The sequence below is a fragment of the Microtus pennsylvanicus genome, chromosome 8 (assembly GCF_037038515.1).
Source record: "Microtus pennsylvanicus isolate mMicPen1 chromosome 8, mMicPen1.hap1, whole genome shotgun sequence".
NCBI classification, from domain to species: Eukaryota; Metazoa; Chordata; class Mammalia; order Rodentia; family Cricetidae; genus Microtus; species Microtus pennsylvanicus.
The window spans coordinates 51,792,305-51,809,153 of NC_134586.1; the positions used below are offsets into that span (position 1 = coordinate 51,792,305).

At 45.0% G+C, this 16,849-nt stretch overlaps 1 protein-coding gene across 1 annotated transcript in view; it reads left to right on the plus strand.

Annotated features, from left to right (window-relative positions):
- Lrig1 (leucine rich repeats and immunoglobulin like domains 1) overlaps window positions 1-16,849 on the plus strand; it is a 102,261-nt gene that overhangs the window by 339 nt on the left and 85,073 nt on the right. The gene's annotated exons all lie outside the window — the stretch shown is intronic.

Below are 16,849 nucleotides of genomic sequence, written 5' to 3' on the forward strand. Positions count from 1 at the left end.
GAATGCACTCTGCGGGCTGGGAGACTTGTGGGTGGCCTGGTGGAGGTCGCGCGTGGCGGTCCGGGGGAGAGGACTGTGTCTCTGCGGTCTGAAGGTGAGCGCGTCTATCTCATGGGATTCTAGAGGAGAAGCGTGCCTTGCAACGCGTGTTCTCCTGCGGGTTCAGGACACGAGTGTAGGGGGGATTGAGCGTGCTTCGTGGAGTCTGGAGGCCTGCGAGTGTGGGGTGTGGAGGGGAACCACCGGTTTGTGACTTGAAGGTGAGTGAGTGTGTTGACGAGCGGGTGGTGCGTGTGTGTGAGGTGTCTGTGAGTGAAGAATGGAGGTGAGCGGATTTGTGTGCACGCGAGTGTTGGAGCCTATGTCAGGATCATATGTTCCTCCTTTTCCTCTCCACCAAGCCAGATCTCTGGTGTCTGAGTTTCAGCTTGCCTCCAGTTGGTCATGAATGAAGGTGACTCTTATCTCCAATGTTCGTTCTGTTTACATTATTTATTAGTGAATGTGTATTGCTGTCTCCTGATCACTAGAGACCATGGTGGCTTGACTTGGTATTGGCCAGGGCAGAAGGGTCCCTGCCTTGGAGAACCCAGGAGTTGAGGAGCTTTGAGAGTTCTTGGAGATCTCGAGTGCGGCTGTTTGCCCTTTTCCGCCTGACTGGCATGTAGAGGAACTGTGTTCCAGATCCCTTCCTGTCTGTTCCCTGGGGCCCCCTTGGGCTTGATGATCCACAGCGGTGGGTCCCACCCTCGAGTTTCTCCTCCATAAATGGCACAAGTTAGTTGTGGAGTAGTGCTGCTTCGGGAGAGGTTGCCAGGGGGCTGGCTGGCTCTGTCAATTGGCTTCACCGCACAGAGGGACATTTCTGGGCTGTTTGGGGTTGGGGCCTGTCAAGGGTTAGTGGGATGCTTCTTACAGGGGATTTGGCAGGAATGAAAAGACATTCGGTTTCTGTAGGCACAGTGGGATGGAATAGCTTTGTTACTCTTCTAAAAACTTAGACCTCGGTTATCAGTAATTAGCATCTCTAGAACTATTAGTACCTTCCAGAAAAGGCCTGGCTTGAGTAGTCTGCTTCTCAGTTGAATGTCTTTCCTAGGACATAGAAGAGGAGTGGCAGAACTTCAGTCATGACACCTGTTTCAAAAAGAGAAAATCGACGACACAGGACTGGCCTGCCACTACGGGGAGAAGTTAGTTCCTTTCTAACAAGAAGACCCTGTGCTTTTTTAAAACGAGGCATAGATCTTTACTTCTATCTCTAGGGCAAGCCGCTGTGTGAGCCCTGCAGCTGGCTGAGACCTATTAGCTACCATTGCTACCCTTAGGCTTTTTCTCCAGGATCTGCTTCCTCTCCGGAGTTCACCAGTGAAAATGCGTGGTCTTAGAATGGGTTTGAGCACGGTGGCTCTGTGGTTAGTTACCGGGAGATGAGCACACTGTTGCTCTAAGCTAGGATTTTATTTATTAATAGTTGAGGCAGTCTGGGGACATGGTTTTTATTTGTATACTAAGGTAGTTTTTTTTTTAAATTAAATATTAGAACCATGTGGGTAGAATCAGGATAACTTCTTAAGTGCTCACCTGTTGGGAGAGAGAATTGCACAGCCATGTGTTGGTGTCCTTGTGAGGAAGGAAGGCTCTCCGTTTCCAAGCCCTGCTTCCTGGAGAGGACAGAGTGTTCTTATTTGCGCTTTCCTAGGTCACAAGACCCACCTCGCCTTGCCCTGTTTTGGAGCAGAACTTACTAGTCATTTTTAGACTTTTGGTTGCCCGCAGTGACAATTCACACAGCATAAATACCTTTAAAGTTGCATTCTCTTTTACTCACAGAATGTAACGATCAATAAATACCAGACTAGGTATTTTGAGCCTCAAGAGATTTGCCTCTGCTGAGGATGGCTTTAACGGATTAGATTTAGGATTCAAGTCGTGCGGTTTCTTGGTTAGCATGTGGTAAATACAACACGCTTGCACATGCACATACACACACACAGACACACACACACAAGGGTGTCCTTTGAAAAATACTTAGGAATTTTTTTTTATTTCTGCTCAAAATGAAATCAAGTATGAATTGTTTTCTAACCTTCATATTTCTCAAAATATTCCCCCGTCCCCCAATATTGAGGATTGAACCTAAGGTCTGGAGTGTGCTAGGCAAGCTTGCTACCTCCACCCTGTATCTCTGATACCAACACTTTGATTTCAAACCATTGCTTTCCATCTGGGATTTCCATAAAGATGTTCATACTCTGGGCTCTGATGTGGCAAGACGCACATAGAGAAAGTCACTGTATATAATATAGTATCTTGTATTTTCATGAATTTATACCTTCTGAGGCCACTGTGTCTAGAAAATGCTTTGAGCTAGTTTATAAGCCTATGAAGTAAGTAACTGCAGCCTGCTCAAACAGTTTCAGGCTGTGGGTTTGAGATATCTAGGGACCTATGGCTTTACGGGACTCCTCCCGTTTTTGTAAACAGTGCATCTACTTTTGGAGTTGCTCTTAGGCCAAGCTTGGAGAAACTAGAACTTTTTAATAGTAAATAGAATTCAGATTGGTGTTTCTGGGGGGAAATAGAGTTCTCTCCAGGGCTGAGGAAAACTGAGGGTGGTGAGCATAACAGGCCTATCTCATTGCATAGGTGAGGTTGGCATGCTCCAATCAGAACATTCAGAAATAGCACCGAATCCTGCCAAGACTTACTCCAGCTCCCAGAACCGTAGAAGAGGCTGACTTCTTAGAACTTACGTGTTTGCTTTCCTTGAAACTATTTTTGAGAGCATGATTTCAGAAGCTGTTTGAGGTATTAAAGAGGATTTACTTTAGACTCTTTCTTACCTGTCTAGATTTGAGCAGAGAGTTTAGTTACAAAATGCTGTTTGACATTCTGATGGTAACCGATGGCCTGTTGGAGTGGGAGGAAGGAGGCTGAGCCTTGGTTGGATTCTTGTTCTGTGGAGGGAAGTTAGCAGGGATTCAAAAGCAAGGACATTTAGGAAAGGACACCAAATGTGGTCATCTTGAGTGCCAGTAGTAAGAGTTTATTGATTTGTTTCTCTCATATTATGACTTTGCAGAACTGAATTGGGTGGCTCAAATCTAGCTTTGCTGGTGTGAGCATGTAAATGGCCTGTGCTGTCACTGTACAGTTGGGAAGCGAGGAGAATCTCTGCCTTTCAGATTCTACAGCTGTGCTCCAAGGACCAGGCGTGCAAGGTGTTGTGAATTAAAGTGCTGGAAATTACTTTCCATCTTATTTATGCAAATTAGAATGGCCAAATCCTTTTAGAATCCAAACTGGGGCGTATGTATGTAGATGTGTATGTTTGAATGGAGTGCCTAGCTGGCTCATATTCCTTCTTACTGTGTTTGTGTATGTATGTATGTAAGTATATATGTCTCCTATCCCTTTAAGAACTCAGCAAATCTTGAACTTGTTCTGATTTGGGGTTAGAGGCTGTTTGGAATAGAGGTGGATTTATTTCTTTTTGTGGTGCTAGGGATCCGAACTCACTGCCTAGGGCATGCTACACAACAGTGCTTTCCACTGAGGTGCTCTGTCACCCAGCCCTATACAGATCTTGAGGGTACTTGCTCCTTTCAACGTCTACTCTCCTGTGAGCTCACGGGGATAAAGATCTGTAAGGATGGGATCTGTAAGGAAGGCTTTGCCTACTGTAAGCCAGCCTTCTGTCAACTGAGCCACATCTTCACTGCATTGTCCCTCTTCGGGCCACTATTTTAAGAAGCAGTGTGCTCATCTCTTTCTATAATTACGTATGGTCACTAGTATTCACAAACTTGGGACTTCTGAGTGTGTTATAGGCAGTAACTCTTGGCAGCATCTTGAGAAGGCTTGGGGACAGTGCAGTGTGCTGCGATAGGAGCGTCTTTCTGTCAGATGTCCTGTATTCCTGCTCTCCAGCCTCCTCCCTCTTTGGTTAATTGCGTTGCCTGGGTTCCCTGGACTACTTCCCTGACCAGTTGGGTCGCCCTCTGGCTGACCTTTTCCGCTGTCAGGCTGCAAGCTCCCTCCCAGAGGGTCTCTTCCCTTCTCTGCAGTGTCTGTGTGGTGCAAAGCCTTCTCACCATGCTTCCAGGGTGGATAGAAATGTCCCAGAGCTGCTAGGGGCTAGTGTGACTTAGCACACCTGGCTCTAAAATATGCATCTACTATTGCCTGGGAGAAAGGACTGTGAGATAGGAAAGCCAGATGGTGGCTGTTCAAAGTAGCCTGTGGCTGCTTGAAAAGGTGAGAGGGAAATCTAGAAGAGGGCTCACTGACTTGAAAGATGCTGTAAGCTGTAGGAAAGGTGGTGGTGGTTGACCTTACCGCTGTTGTAGTCATCCTCCTCCTCCCTCATTTGTCTGAAATGTTAAAGGGATTCTTCTTCTCTACCGCATAAGTTGCGCAAGACCAAGTTTTGTGGGTAAGCCTAACTTTCAGCTCATTTTGAATGAGCTTGGTGACATTCGCTTCCTGGGGACCTTCCCCTCCTCAGCAATTGCAGTTTGAAACCCCGGGAGAAGCAGGATTTTGGGCTGTGTTAATATTGTTGTTCACAGTGAATGCACTTTCAAAGGCTGAATGCTTTGTCTTGAGACAGGAGGGAGAAGGGGGTGTAGGGAAATATCCCAGGCAGAGGAAGGAAACTAGGAAAAATTCCCAAGTGGTGTCTGGTCTGTGGGAGGTTTAGGGGCTGTTAGTAATATGTGTTTACAATTTAGGCGTGGTATTGAGCCAGTGGGGTCTTTTAGGGATGAACCTCATCACTTCTTTCTCTGTGCTAGTAACTGACTGTTATCTCCTGTTATTGTTTCTAGTAAAATTGCAGCTTTGGTTTTATTTCCCATGAACCTTGAAGCCCAGAGGTTGAACTTTGTATGATGGAAATTGCATTCATTTATTGATTTAGCCCAAATAGTTTTATATAGTGACAGAGATTAGGATAGTAGTTCAGTCTGACCAGTTCATTGGTCACTTACATAACTGTGCTGATCATGGTCACTGTTACTAAGCAAAGTGAATAATAGGTCAATAAAGAATGCAGAACACAAGATTTCGGGTTTTTCACCAGTTGGATTTCAGACTTCTGATTGTGCCCATACTTTCTTGGGTGGATATCCTTTTTCTTACCCAAAAGCTTTATACTTTAGCTTCTATGTTATCATGTTTTGTATAGTTTAGTGCTTCAGTTGTGGGTTTAAAAAGACTTATTTTTATTATTTTTAGGTATGAACATGCCTGAAGGTCTGTGGGGGGGTATATACCCTTGAGTGTGGGTGCCCTTAGATGCCAGAGGTTTCGGATTCTTCTGGAGCTGGAGTTACAGGGTAATGCGAGCCACCTGACCTGGGTGCTAGGAACTGAACGGAGGTCTTCTGACAGAAGGAAGTATACTTAAGTCTCAGCTTTCTCTCTGGCCTTGATCATCTGTTTTTTGACCCAAGCATATTATGCATAGACATCTAAAACAGAGTTACACAATCTGCTAATAAAAGTTGTTCTAAGTTTTTAAAAGTGGTTTCTTCCTTTCCCTGGGTCTTGCACTCTGTTTCCCTGCCTTGAGTTCTTTGCATCCTCTCGAAATGGGCATTGGATACTTGTACTCTGGTTTCTGGTAATGTGATAGGCGGGAATGATGTGGTTGGAACTTTATTTACTTTTACTCTGCTATGTATGGTGGTGCCATTCACCTTGCAGGGGTCAGGGCACCCAATACCACCCTTCACTTTGGAGTAGTAATGGAAAGATTGGAATGTTCTTTTTAGGGTCCATTTCTGGTATCACCATTCTCCAGCCCCTTGGCCCTGTTTCTGCCAAGGGGATCATAGTATCATATCTTGTCGCTGCCATGAGGAAGGTTAAACTGCATACGTGCCATTTGCTTCCTCTGTGTGGTCCATCAGTTGAAGGTTGAGGTGGCAGTTCCTCAAATCTTGCATCCGTTCTCATGACCAGCCCCGCCGAATTGCATTTCCTAGTGACAAAGGCTTTCCTGGGGAAAGTTTACCTTTCTGATATGAAGGGATCTTTTGGTGTGGGAGTATAGCATGACTCACTCACAAGCCAGGCATCATTCTCCAGCAGCAGCTTTGGTGGTGCAGTAATACTGCTCCAGGTAGACTCGTGTGCTTGGGAGTCTCAGATAAATGGGCAGGAAGCTGTACACAGTTGCAGTAAATTATACAATTAGCAAAAATTGTTGGGGGAGTTTAAAATTTATTCCAGTTGTATAAATACTGCCTGTTTAGCATTATTCTTTGGGGAAGGTGGATGGGAAAAAGCAGGAAAGTGAGAAGTCCTTAAACCAATCATTTTATCCTCTTGTTTCCAAGGTTTTATTGAAATTGAGCCCTACCCAAATGCAGGTAGCTCAGTAGCTTGGAAGAATGCAGGTGTGCTCTTCCAAATGAGATTAGGTTACAGTCTTTAGGGCGCACTGATCCTTGTTGGTCCCCACGTCCTTTTGGAAAGACTTGAAGGAGAGGAGGTGGGAGGGGAGATAGTTATTGGCTGAAGGCAGATAACAAGTTTCATTTGTTTTGATCTGTTTACAATGGTATGGCAACTTGAAGGGGCCACAGACAGCAAACACGGGGTCATCTAAGGAACCTGGCAAGGATGTACCTTGAAAAGCCGTTTGCTATTGCTCCTGGTGCACCTGTCAGTGAGTCTTTCCCCTTGTGAATGGCCATGATTCACAGCCTTGCCCACATGAACGGTTGCAATTGTTTGCACCCTTATTACTATTTAATCTAACCTAACCGGTAAGGCCCACTGTGCTAACAACCAATCCGTTCATCTCCGCGAGGCCGGATTCATCACTGCTGCTTCCTTGTGAACCAGGATGCTGGTTCCAATCCCCGCTCCTTGAGTTTGTTTTGGCAGAAGACAAGAAAAGGTGGTCTGTCTTTAAGTATTGGTGATGTGTAGGCCTCTCACCTTTTATGGTCAGCAGGAATTGGAAATGAATGAATGAGTACGGTTTCTTTCACAAGCAGCCCCTTCCCATTATTTTAAAAGCTGGTATAAAAACAAAGCAAACCGCCTTAAAATTTGCCTTGTGTGGCTTCTTTGTGCAGAGCGAGGAGTTGCTCCCCCTGCCTGTCCTTTGACCTTTCTACTAATGCATAATTTGTTGTTCAAACAATTCACTGTTCATTTCAGCAGAGCACACATCACACTGTTAAATTCTTTGTTCTGGGTTACCTACTTGATGATGGCTGTTAGGGACCATTAGGGCCGAGTGAACTGGGGCGTAGAGCCCTGGCAGCTCCAGGTCCTGTGGTTCCAGGGCTGTGCCTTTGAGAGCCTTTGCATCTGAAGCATTTGCACTGTGGGTTGGTTAACAAGAAGGGACAGTGAAAACTGTCAGCTGACTGGGACAAAGCCTCTTGCCAAGAGAACTTTTATTCTTCTGAGATGACTAGAAAGATTGGCCTTCAAACCAATTCCGAGTTAAGGAAATGTTTGCCATGGAGCTAGATACTTTAAAGGAACTCACTCTACTAATGTAGGGTGTTGTCCTCTTAACATTATCTTGTGAAGAGACAAGTGACCAGTTTATTAATAATGTCGGCCAGCTTTCATAATTACCAACTCATGGTCTGTCTCATAGGCTCTGTGCCTCAGTGTCCCCTCCCTTTCTACAGTATTTTAAAGAAGTAAATCCAAAGCACGCCATTTCATCTGTAATTTTACACTGAACAGCTTTTGGGGGATGTAGCATTCACATGGTAACTATTCACTAAAAGATGACTTTGAAGAAATCTGTAAATGAACAAGTTCTGAAAAATAATGAATCAAAATTCCAAAGGGAATTTTGACAAACTATGTATTTGCAGGATGTTTACTCAGCACATGGTTCACGCACTGTGGTTTTTAAATGTTCTCAGATTACATGTTATTTGTTTTCCTACCTTTGCTTTTGTGGGGAGTGTTTAAAAGTTCTTAAGTTCGAGCTTCTTGCCAGAATGTGCAGTTCTCATTTGTTTTCTTCTTTTTCCGTAGATCCCATAATTGGGAGGTTCCTTCCAACCTATTAATTGTTGATTACAATCTATTAGTGAGCAAATATGATTACAATGGGTCATTTAAAAGTGGTATTTTAGATATTATTATTATTTAATGTAGGGATAATTAGCTATTGGTTGTAGTTAAGTCTTGAATCTGAATTGAGTTAACTCTTGTTTACTTTGCAGGGCCTGACCCTCCAGCTGTGTCTACTTGAGGCTGCTTTAAATAGAGTTAGAAGCGCCCTATAAGAAAATCCCCCAAAGCTCAGAGCCAGCTTCCTGGAACCCTCTGGGTTCCTTTTTAGCTTCACACAGATTAGAAAAATGCTTCCTCCTCATGGCTACCGAGTGGTTTGTGTTATAGAAGTCTGTGGCTCTGTTTCTCTATTGTCTCTCTGTTGGTTGGAGGAATTCCTTTCAAATAAATCGATGATTTTCATATTCCGTATGTGAAGATCTAATTTTAGGTAAATTATAGAGCGTTTAGTGGTTTAAAAACCCATCCAGCATGTCATTTTAAGTTCAAAGATCTGGTGAGCATAATTAAACTGCTGTCATATTTGATTAGAATAGCATTCATAGTGGATTCTCTGTTTATAAAAGCATACGCCGGAGAGTTGAGAGCGACTTAGAGGCAGGAGAACCCAGTGTGAGGGTCTGACTGTGAGCCTGAGTTCTGCTTTGTGCGCTGGGGAGAACTCTCTCCGGCCCCTTCCTGATGTGGTATCTTGATTCAGCCTTGTGCTCACATACCTCCTTCCATTTTATTTTTTACTAAAATAATTTGTGTGTGTGTGTGTGTGTGTGTGTGTGTGTGTGTGTGTGTGCGACTTCCTTTCTCCACCTGGGACAGTGTGAGTTTCTGGCACATGAGCGCCTAGTGTTTGCAAAACTCTATAAACAGCCAGAAGAGCTCGGAGCTTCCAGGAAGTGGGTTGTTGATGCAACCAAGTGATGGATGCTGAAGCCACTGCTCAAGTGGGGAGGGATTGTCCCCTCCTCTGCAGGAGAGGAGAGGCAGAAACCAAGGGAAAGCAAGTGTTTTCCAGCTACCAAGGCTGCCTCACTCCCAGTTCACAGTTTCCTCAGATCCAAAGTCTGTGTCTTCTCTCCTGGTCATTTCCTTTCATGGAAGAGGCTGTGCCTTGCCCAAGAGAAAAATTAGGAATTATGATATGATTTTATTTTATTTTTGAAGTAGTTTGTGTATATATATGCGTTTGGCCTTGCCCAAGAAAAACTAGGAATTCTGATAAAATTTTTATTTTTGAAGTGGTTTATGTGTATGTGTTTGTTATGTGTTCATGTGTTTTTATGGCATGTGTGTATGTGAATGTGTGTATGCATGCCCTTGAAGTCCAGAAGAGTGAGTCAGATGTCTTGGAGCTGGTATTGCAGATGATTGTGAGCCACTCAACATGGGCACTGGAATTCAGAGTCTGGGCCTCATGACCTAGCAGAAGTGCTCTGAACCACTGAGCCATCTCACCAGTCCCTGAGAGGAGTTTTAGATTCTTTAAGTCTGTTTGAAATACTGTTTAGGAATGGTTTAATTATGTTCAGTTCTGGGCAGCCCCCCCCCCCAAAGAAACTTATTTCACCTCAGTGTTAATGACTTGGAGTCTGTAGAACTTTGTTGCTTGTCCTTAAATTTTCTTGCCTTTTGTTTTGTTTGTTTGTTTGTTCTCTAGACAAGGTCTCTCCTCTGTTGTCCCCGGCTGATCTTGAATTCACAGCAATCTCCTGCCTCAGTCTCTTGAGTGCTAGGGCCACAAATACATGCTGCCATCATACCTGGCTCTTTACTTGCCTAAACAAACAAACAAACAAAAACAGCAAACAAAGAAACAAACAGTGAAGCTCTTAAAAGGTTGAAGATAGAACTTTGCGGTTTCTGACCCCGAGGGGAATAAGAAGCAAGGCTGAGTCTCCTTGGAAACGCTTGGTACTTAGTACACCTTTCTGGAGGAGAGGAGCCCAGAGCTTAAAAACTTCTTAAAGGAGTTCTTGACTAAATGGGGAGAAAAGTATTGACGAAAAAGAAGGAGTGAATTTCTCTAAAGCTGTGGGGAATAAGAATGGGATGGAATGGAGACTAGCTGTGGGGATGGGGGAGGGCTATACTGACTGTGCTGTTGGTGGTGTGACCTTGGATTGGTCCCCTACTTTCCTGTCTGTACGGATGTAAGATCACATTTTCAGATTCTAGCTTAGTGGAGGCAAAGGGGGAAGGAACTTACTCCTTGGATTTGCTGCTAAGAGAATAAATGGTCCATGTATAGGATGCTTACTTGAAAGTCCTTCATGGGATCTGCAGATCCCAGAGCAGCCAGAGGAGACAGGGAGCATCAGGGGAGAGGTTCCGTGAGGGACCCTCCCATGGGCCTTTGTTATTATCAAGGAGAAGCAAATACTGCATCTGAAAGCACAGGTGAAACTTTCCTAATCTGAAAGTCCACAGTGCCTCAGATCTGACCGTGTCTGAGTGCTGGCGGGACACCACAAGTGGAAAATTCCATACTGGGAACTTCATTTTTCATGTACAAAGTATTAAAATTAGTGTATAAAATTGCCTTGAGGCTATGTGTATAAGGTGTATATGAGTCATAAATGAGTTCATGTTTAGACTTGGGTACCATCCTTATATAAATAATCCAGAAATAAAAAAAAAAAAAACAAAACTGAGATCTGGGGAACTGGCCCCATGCATTCTGGTTGAAGGATTGTTAGCTTGCCTTTCCCTCCTGGGCCAAAGAAAACTATGGAAGCTGCAAACTTAATATCTTTGACTTAGCTTTTTAGGAACATAGGTTTAGAGAAAAGGCAAGAAATTACAGAATCATTTGAGTAGGGTTTTCTTAGGTCTGCTGCTGGCCATCGGTGAGTGGTTATCAGTGAAGTTGTCCCTAAGACTGGTAGGCTTTCAGCTTCAGTAGCAACAGCTGCAGGGAAGGACACACCCACAGCTCTGTCCTTCGGTTCTGTGCAGGGGCATGGCTGATTTCTGAGTAACTTTTAGCCATTTTCCCAGGGAGCTTTTCAGTGTGCCTTTTGATGCAGAAACTCAGCGTTCTAACTTCTGTACAGCTCAGTGACTTCTTTCCCTAATGTTTGAAGTCTCTCTCTCCTTTTAAAAAATTATTTAATGTATTGCTGTTCAGTGAACACCAAATTTACCCATCTATGGGTTTCCTTTTGATCTAACATTGTTTTTAGAAAATCTTGGTTCCTGCCAAATAGAGTAGTCCCTAAGAGATTATATTTATCACGTAGCTTTTGTTTTCTATGTTCCTTATTCTAAGAAGTTATTTGTGGGAGGAGGGGTAGGGGAGCCTAGAAGCCAGTGTTGGGTGTCTTTCCTGTGTTGCTCTGCACTTTATTGTGAAATGGTCTCTCACTGAAACTGAAGCTCATCCTTTTGGCTTGCTTGAGTTACTAAAGGCTTCAGAAACTGGTGCCACCATTCCCCTGGTGCTGAGGTTACAGACACATGACTTCTTATCCAACTAACCGCATGGGTGGTAGGGATCTGCATTCAGGTCCTTGTGTCTGCACAGCGTGGATTTTACACAGCTGGACCATTCCCCATCGCCTGTTTTCCATGTTCTTCGCCGCCATCTTCTTTTATGTGGGATCGCTGTTGTCTTCACTGGAGATTCTTGGGCTCTCCCTTTTATGCATTCTTTATCATGTGCATTTTCATAAAATGAGAAAGGATGTTTTTCTGTTCTTTTCTTTAGAGCATGCTCTTGGAAGTTGGAGCTTTGTTTGGGGCTGCAGACCCGAATAGAGTGAAGTTGGAACCTTTTGAAATACATTTAGCAGGAATTAGAGACGACATTAGGACTGAATAGTCCAAAAAGCTACTTTAAAAAATTTTTGCCCGGCATGGTGGCATAGACCTTTAGTCCATCCCAGTACTTGGAGACAGAGGCAGGTGGATCTCTGAGTTCGAGACCAGCCTGGTCTACAGAGCAAGTTCCAGAACAGCCAGGGCTATGCAGAGAAATTCTGTATCGGGGGAAAAAAATCAACAACAACAAAATTTCTCATTAAGAGCTGAGTTATTAACGTACTGCCTTGCAGGCATGAGAACTCGAGTTCTCTCCTCAGAATGCATGCAATAAAATCCAAGCTAGACGACTCGAAATCCTAATGCTGGAACGGCAGAGACCCGAAGATCCCTGGGGCTCACTAAGTCACCAACTTAGTCACCTAGGGGGTACCAGGCCAGCGAAAGAGTGTCTACTCTCTCCAAAAGAAAAAAAAATCATGTGCTACCTAATGACATATGAGGTTGTCCTCTGACCTCCATATGTACATGTGAACCCACACACACGTGTGCTGCATGAAGTCTCAGCACTGCGGAAGTGGAAGCAGAAGAATCAGGAGTTCAAAGCCAACACTCACTGTAGGCTGAATTCAAGGCCCGTCTGGACTAGATTTGAACCTGTCAACACAAACAAAAGACCAAAACAAGCAATCCTTTTCTGTTCTGTTAGATCAGTATAGGCAAAATGATTTCCCACCCTTCCATGAGCTTCTTATATGGTGTTATTTTCTATCACTCTTGTTACCTTCCATGAATTTATCATTTATGTCTAATCTTCTCGCCAAAGATTCTCAGTCTGGTTAGGCAACTTTTCACCTCACTTAGTCTTGAAAATCATAGGAAATGTTTAAGTCCATGTACCTACGAATCACCAGACAAGGTTTGTTTGTTGCCTCTGGACTTTTCTCTTTCAAGGGTTGGTGCATTCTTTCTGGGCAGAAAGGATCCCATGGCTCCTTGATCCTCCGGGGGCTTCAGAGGTTTCTCGTCCAGATGTTACTGTCTCAGGTCAGCCTCTGTAGAGGACTGGAGGGAAGTGGTTTGAGCATTAGCAATCATGAGGCACGGCTGTGTGGAGGATCTGGGTGGCCCCCGTCAGCTAGTGAGGTAAGGGGTACCTGCTGCCTTCTCAGGGATCATTGCTTTGCACCGTGCAGTCAGACAGTGGTTTGTCAGCCTCTGTGGGAGAGAGAGAACCTTTGGAGAGAATCTCTGACCTAAACAAAAGTTGTGGAGAGACCTCCTTTTCCTTCTTCCTCATTTTCTCCTTTCTGCTTGAGAACCACTTCAAAGAGTCAGATGTGTTGGTGCCGCAAGCTGCGCAGTTATTGTTAAAGAATTTGGAAATATAATTGAAAACAAACGGTTGGACAGAGCGGATTTAGGCAAGTTCTAGCTCTGAAAGAGGAGGGAATTCCAAGTTCTTCCTCTATTTGGAGCTGATGTCTCAGAACACTTGTTCTGTAGATGAATCATCGGTGAACTCTCCATCTGGGAGTTATATATTGGGAAATGGCATTCTTTTTAAATGTAGAAGAAACATAAGAGCTTAAAGTTAGAGCGCAGTTGGAAAACTGTAGTCAGAGTTTAAAAACACTAGCATCGAGGTGAAAACGGCAGAGTAATTGACCGTGAGATTTCATACTTAAAATGGAATGTTTCTATCCGGAAGCAGCGCCACAGCCAACTTACGTATAGGACCCCCGTCGTTTGTCTCTGGGGCAGATAACATTTAAGAAATGTTATCAACACCCGCTATTAGACGTCACCAGAAACTGCAAGTGTGACTTTGGAGTCGGAGTGAGCTAAGCTTTTGTTTTGAACTCCTTAAACCATTTGCGCTTCTGATTACCAGGGAAGGCCTACGCAGGTCCATGGTTCAGGGTCTGTGAGGAGACCCTGTGCTCTCATCTTCTGTGAGCTCCTTCGTGTCACAGGTTGTGGTTACGGGGTGGGAGATGAAGTGGCCGTGTGGTTTCTGTTAAGAGTGGCATCCCTAGAACCTGGCAGCCTGTCTGAGTGACTTTGGTGCATCTGCTTGGTCTCTCTCTGCCTCAGTTTCCTCAAGTAGAATAAGGATGATTAAAGTGCCCACTTTATCGAGATTTTTAAGGACTAAGAAATGACAATGCCTAACACATGGTTGAAGCTGGTAGAGTACTAACAGTTTATGTTTTTATAGCAGGATACATCATGTATGTTTTATGCACTAGGCTCAGGGTTGGTAAAGAACCAGTCAGGTCTAGCAGTTGCTGGAGTTAGGCGTCTAGTCCACGTGCACACGACCATAGTAGAAAGAATACTCTTAAGACCAGTCCTGGCCCCTTCCCTTTCTTTCCAAGTCTGAGTTCCTTGAGGCCAGTCATTGGCTTCTCTGCTTCTGAGTGGCTGGAGTACCCAGCACAGTTTCGGTATACAGTTGGTACTCTAATGGTGTCTGAAATGCGATTTTGAAGCACAGGCTTCTTCCTGGTCTGGCTTGTGCTCCGGCTCTTTGGTGAGAAGGGTGGCAGCGTGCACATATGCCTTGCCATCTGTTGTTTATTGTTTCTCTTAGGTTGTGGTTTGTGTTCCTGTTGCATGTTTCTTTGGTTTCTGGAGCAACTGCGAATATTATATGCTTGGGGATCAGGAAGAGTAAACTATTTGTAAGCAGTGAAGTGTCCTTGGGTTTGGAAAGTGTTCTTCTCCAGCGCGTGTGGATTTGGTGGCTTTATTGTAATCTCACGGAGGTATCGTTAGACAGTTTGCAGACCGAGGCTCAGCTAAAAGATGGGCAGGTCCGCATCCAGCCTTGTGTAACCAGTGCACAAACAGCCTGGTGATAAGGCCCTGGTGTTAACGCTGACCCAAGCCGTGTATTTTTAACTCAAGAACATATAAACAGTTTAGCCTGCTGATGGAGTTTATACTTGCCTGAAATCCTTGGCATGCCTTGGTCTGGGTGTGCTGGGGATACATGTGGTCTTAGGAGAGGGCTGTGGCCACCAGTGACCCGTGGCCCCCAACTCTTCATTCTAGAATGAGGAATGCAGGCTTGGAAGGAATGAAGGGAGGTGCTGGTTGCTTATTCTTACAGTACATTTGACATTGAACTTTAAAAAGTACATATTCTCTGTCGTGTAGACGAGGCAGAAGTAGAGAGCTGCTGAACTCACATCTGCTTTGTCCCTGCCTTCTCCCAGCTCCTCTGGAGCCACAAGGGGTCTTTGCAGAGTCACAGATTAGACTTCCTCCTGCTGGCTGCCCAGTCACTCTTGAGTGTTCCTACTGCCTTCCTGCCTGGTCTCATCTGCCCATGCTACCATGCCCAAGCTTTTTACAGTTTCTGTACTGCCAGCTTGTTTGGTGTATGTCTGGAGGAAGGGTCTTTTGTCTTGGAGGCTCCTGTCTGTCCTTAAATGTTTCTTCCCCTGGAAACTATTGTTTGCATTCCCTTTGACTTGGATTCCCATCTGGAAGACCCTGCCGTACTTCATATAGACTTCTTAGGGTGTTAATTTGGTTGCTATCTGGCACCCTACGCTGCCTGACAGCAAAGACTGGCTTTCTTTTAATGCTTCATTGTTTTCCCAGAACCTAGCATGAAGTCTGGAACACATAAAATGCCCAGGCAGTACAGATACAGAAGTAGACAAGAGCACTGGCATTTCTTTTTCCACCTTTGGCAGGGTCTTAGATAGCCCAGGCTTGCCTCAAATATACTAACAAGTAGAAAATGACCTTGAACTTCTGAGTCTCCTGCTTCTGCCTCCCAAGTGCTGCTGCTACAGGTGTGTACCACCTTACCTGCTTCACTCAAGGGTGGACTTGATCCCAGAGCCTCATGCATTTAGCCTACTGATTGAGCCAGATTGCGGCCCTTGGTATTCTTTCTCTCTGCTTTTCTAAATTCAGTAGAGCTAATCGGACAGAATAGCCCAGACTTGCCAGGGTTCCTGTGTCTGTCCACTTTCTATTGACCTCTTTGTTGGGTCGTCCCCTTCATCTTCTACCAAGTACACATGTTGAAAATTTAGAAGAACAGGAAGGTTTTAATGCCGTACAACTGGAATTTAAAAGATGATGGACAAGCAGTGGAAGCCCTGCCTGGGACCTGTCTCCCACGTGGACTCCACTTCCTTGCTGTAGTCTTCCCCATGGCTGTCGTTGGCAGGTGGGCCAGATTGCACAGTTCTCTCCTGAGTTGTGCTTGGCCGGGGCACCCATGGTGTAGTTCCGAACTGTTGACATGGTCTCTCATTCTGCTCTTTTGCCCGAGCTGCCTGGCGGAGTCTGTTTTTGGGAGGGCTGCTTCTCACTTAGACTAAGGCTGTCTAGACACCCTTCCCCTTGTGGTTGTTCTGCTCAGCTTATGCTGAGCCCTCGCCAGGCAGCTGGTTTTGGTTGCCTGAGCTCTTGGTCACTCTGCTAAGACCTCCCCTGACAGAAAGCATGGTTAGGCCAAGGTCGTTTTTCTTCCTCTGCTCTTGGCAGAGGGAACGATCGCTCTCCTTGACTAGAGTACAAATGGCATTTGGGGCTGGTTACTGTACCTTCAGGGGATGAAGCCCGAGCAGCAACACAGAGTTGTAGGGACATACACAACAGGAGACTCTGGCCCTATGGACTTGTAAATCTGACCCCATTCTGTGTGGAACTCAGGTGTGACAGTTTAGCCCCTACTCCACCCTTAAACACATAGGCCTCTCCTCACGACAGAGGGTTTGTTGCTGACCTGACTCTCACTGGGCTCTCATTGTGCAGTTAGTTTGACAGAGATGCCACTAACAGAGGGCACTGGGGAGTGGGGTCTGCGGGAGCTCCTCCTGTGTTGGTTTTGATGACTAGGAGGTCTTGGGCTGGGGTTCTGCCCGGGCCTTTGTACCTGGCGACCTGTACTAGGTGGGAGAGGCGCTTTATGAGGCGGCTTTGTTCTGTTGAGCAAAGTCACCTTAGTCTAGTGAACATGTCTTTAATTATTTTTAATTTATATGGTAATAAACGTTAG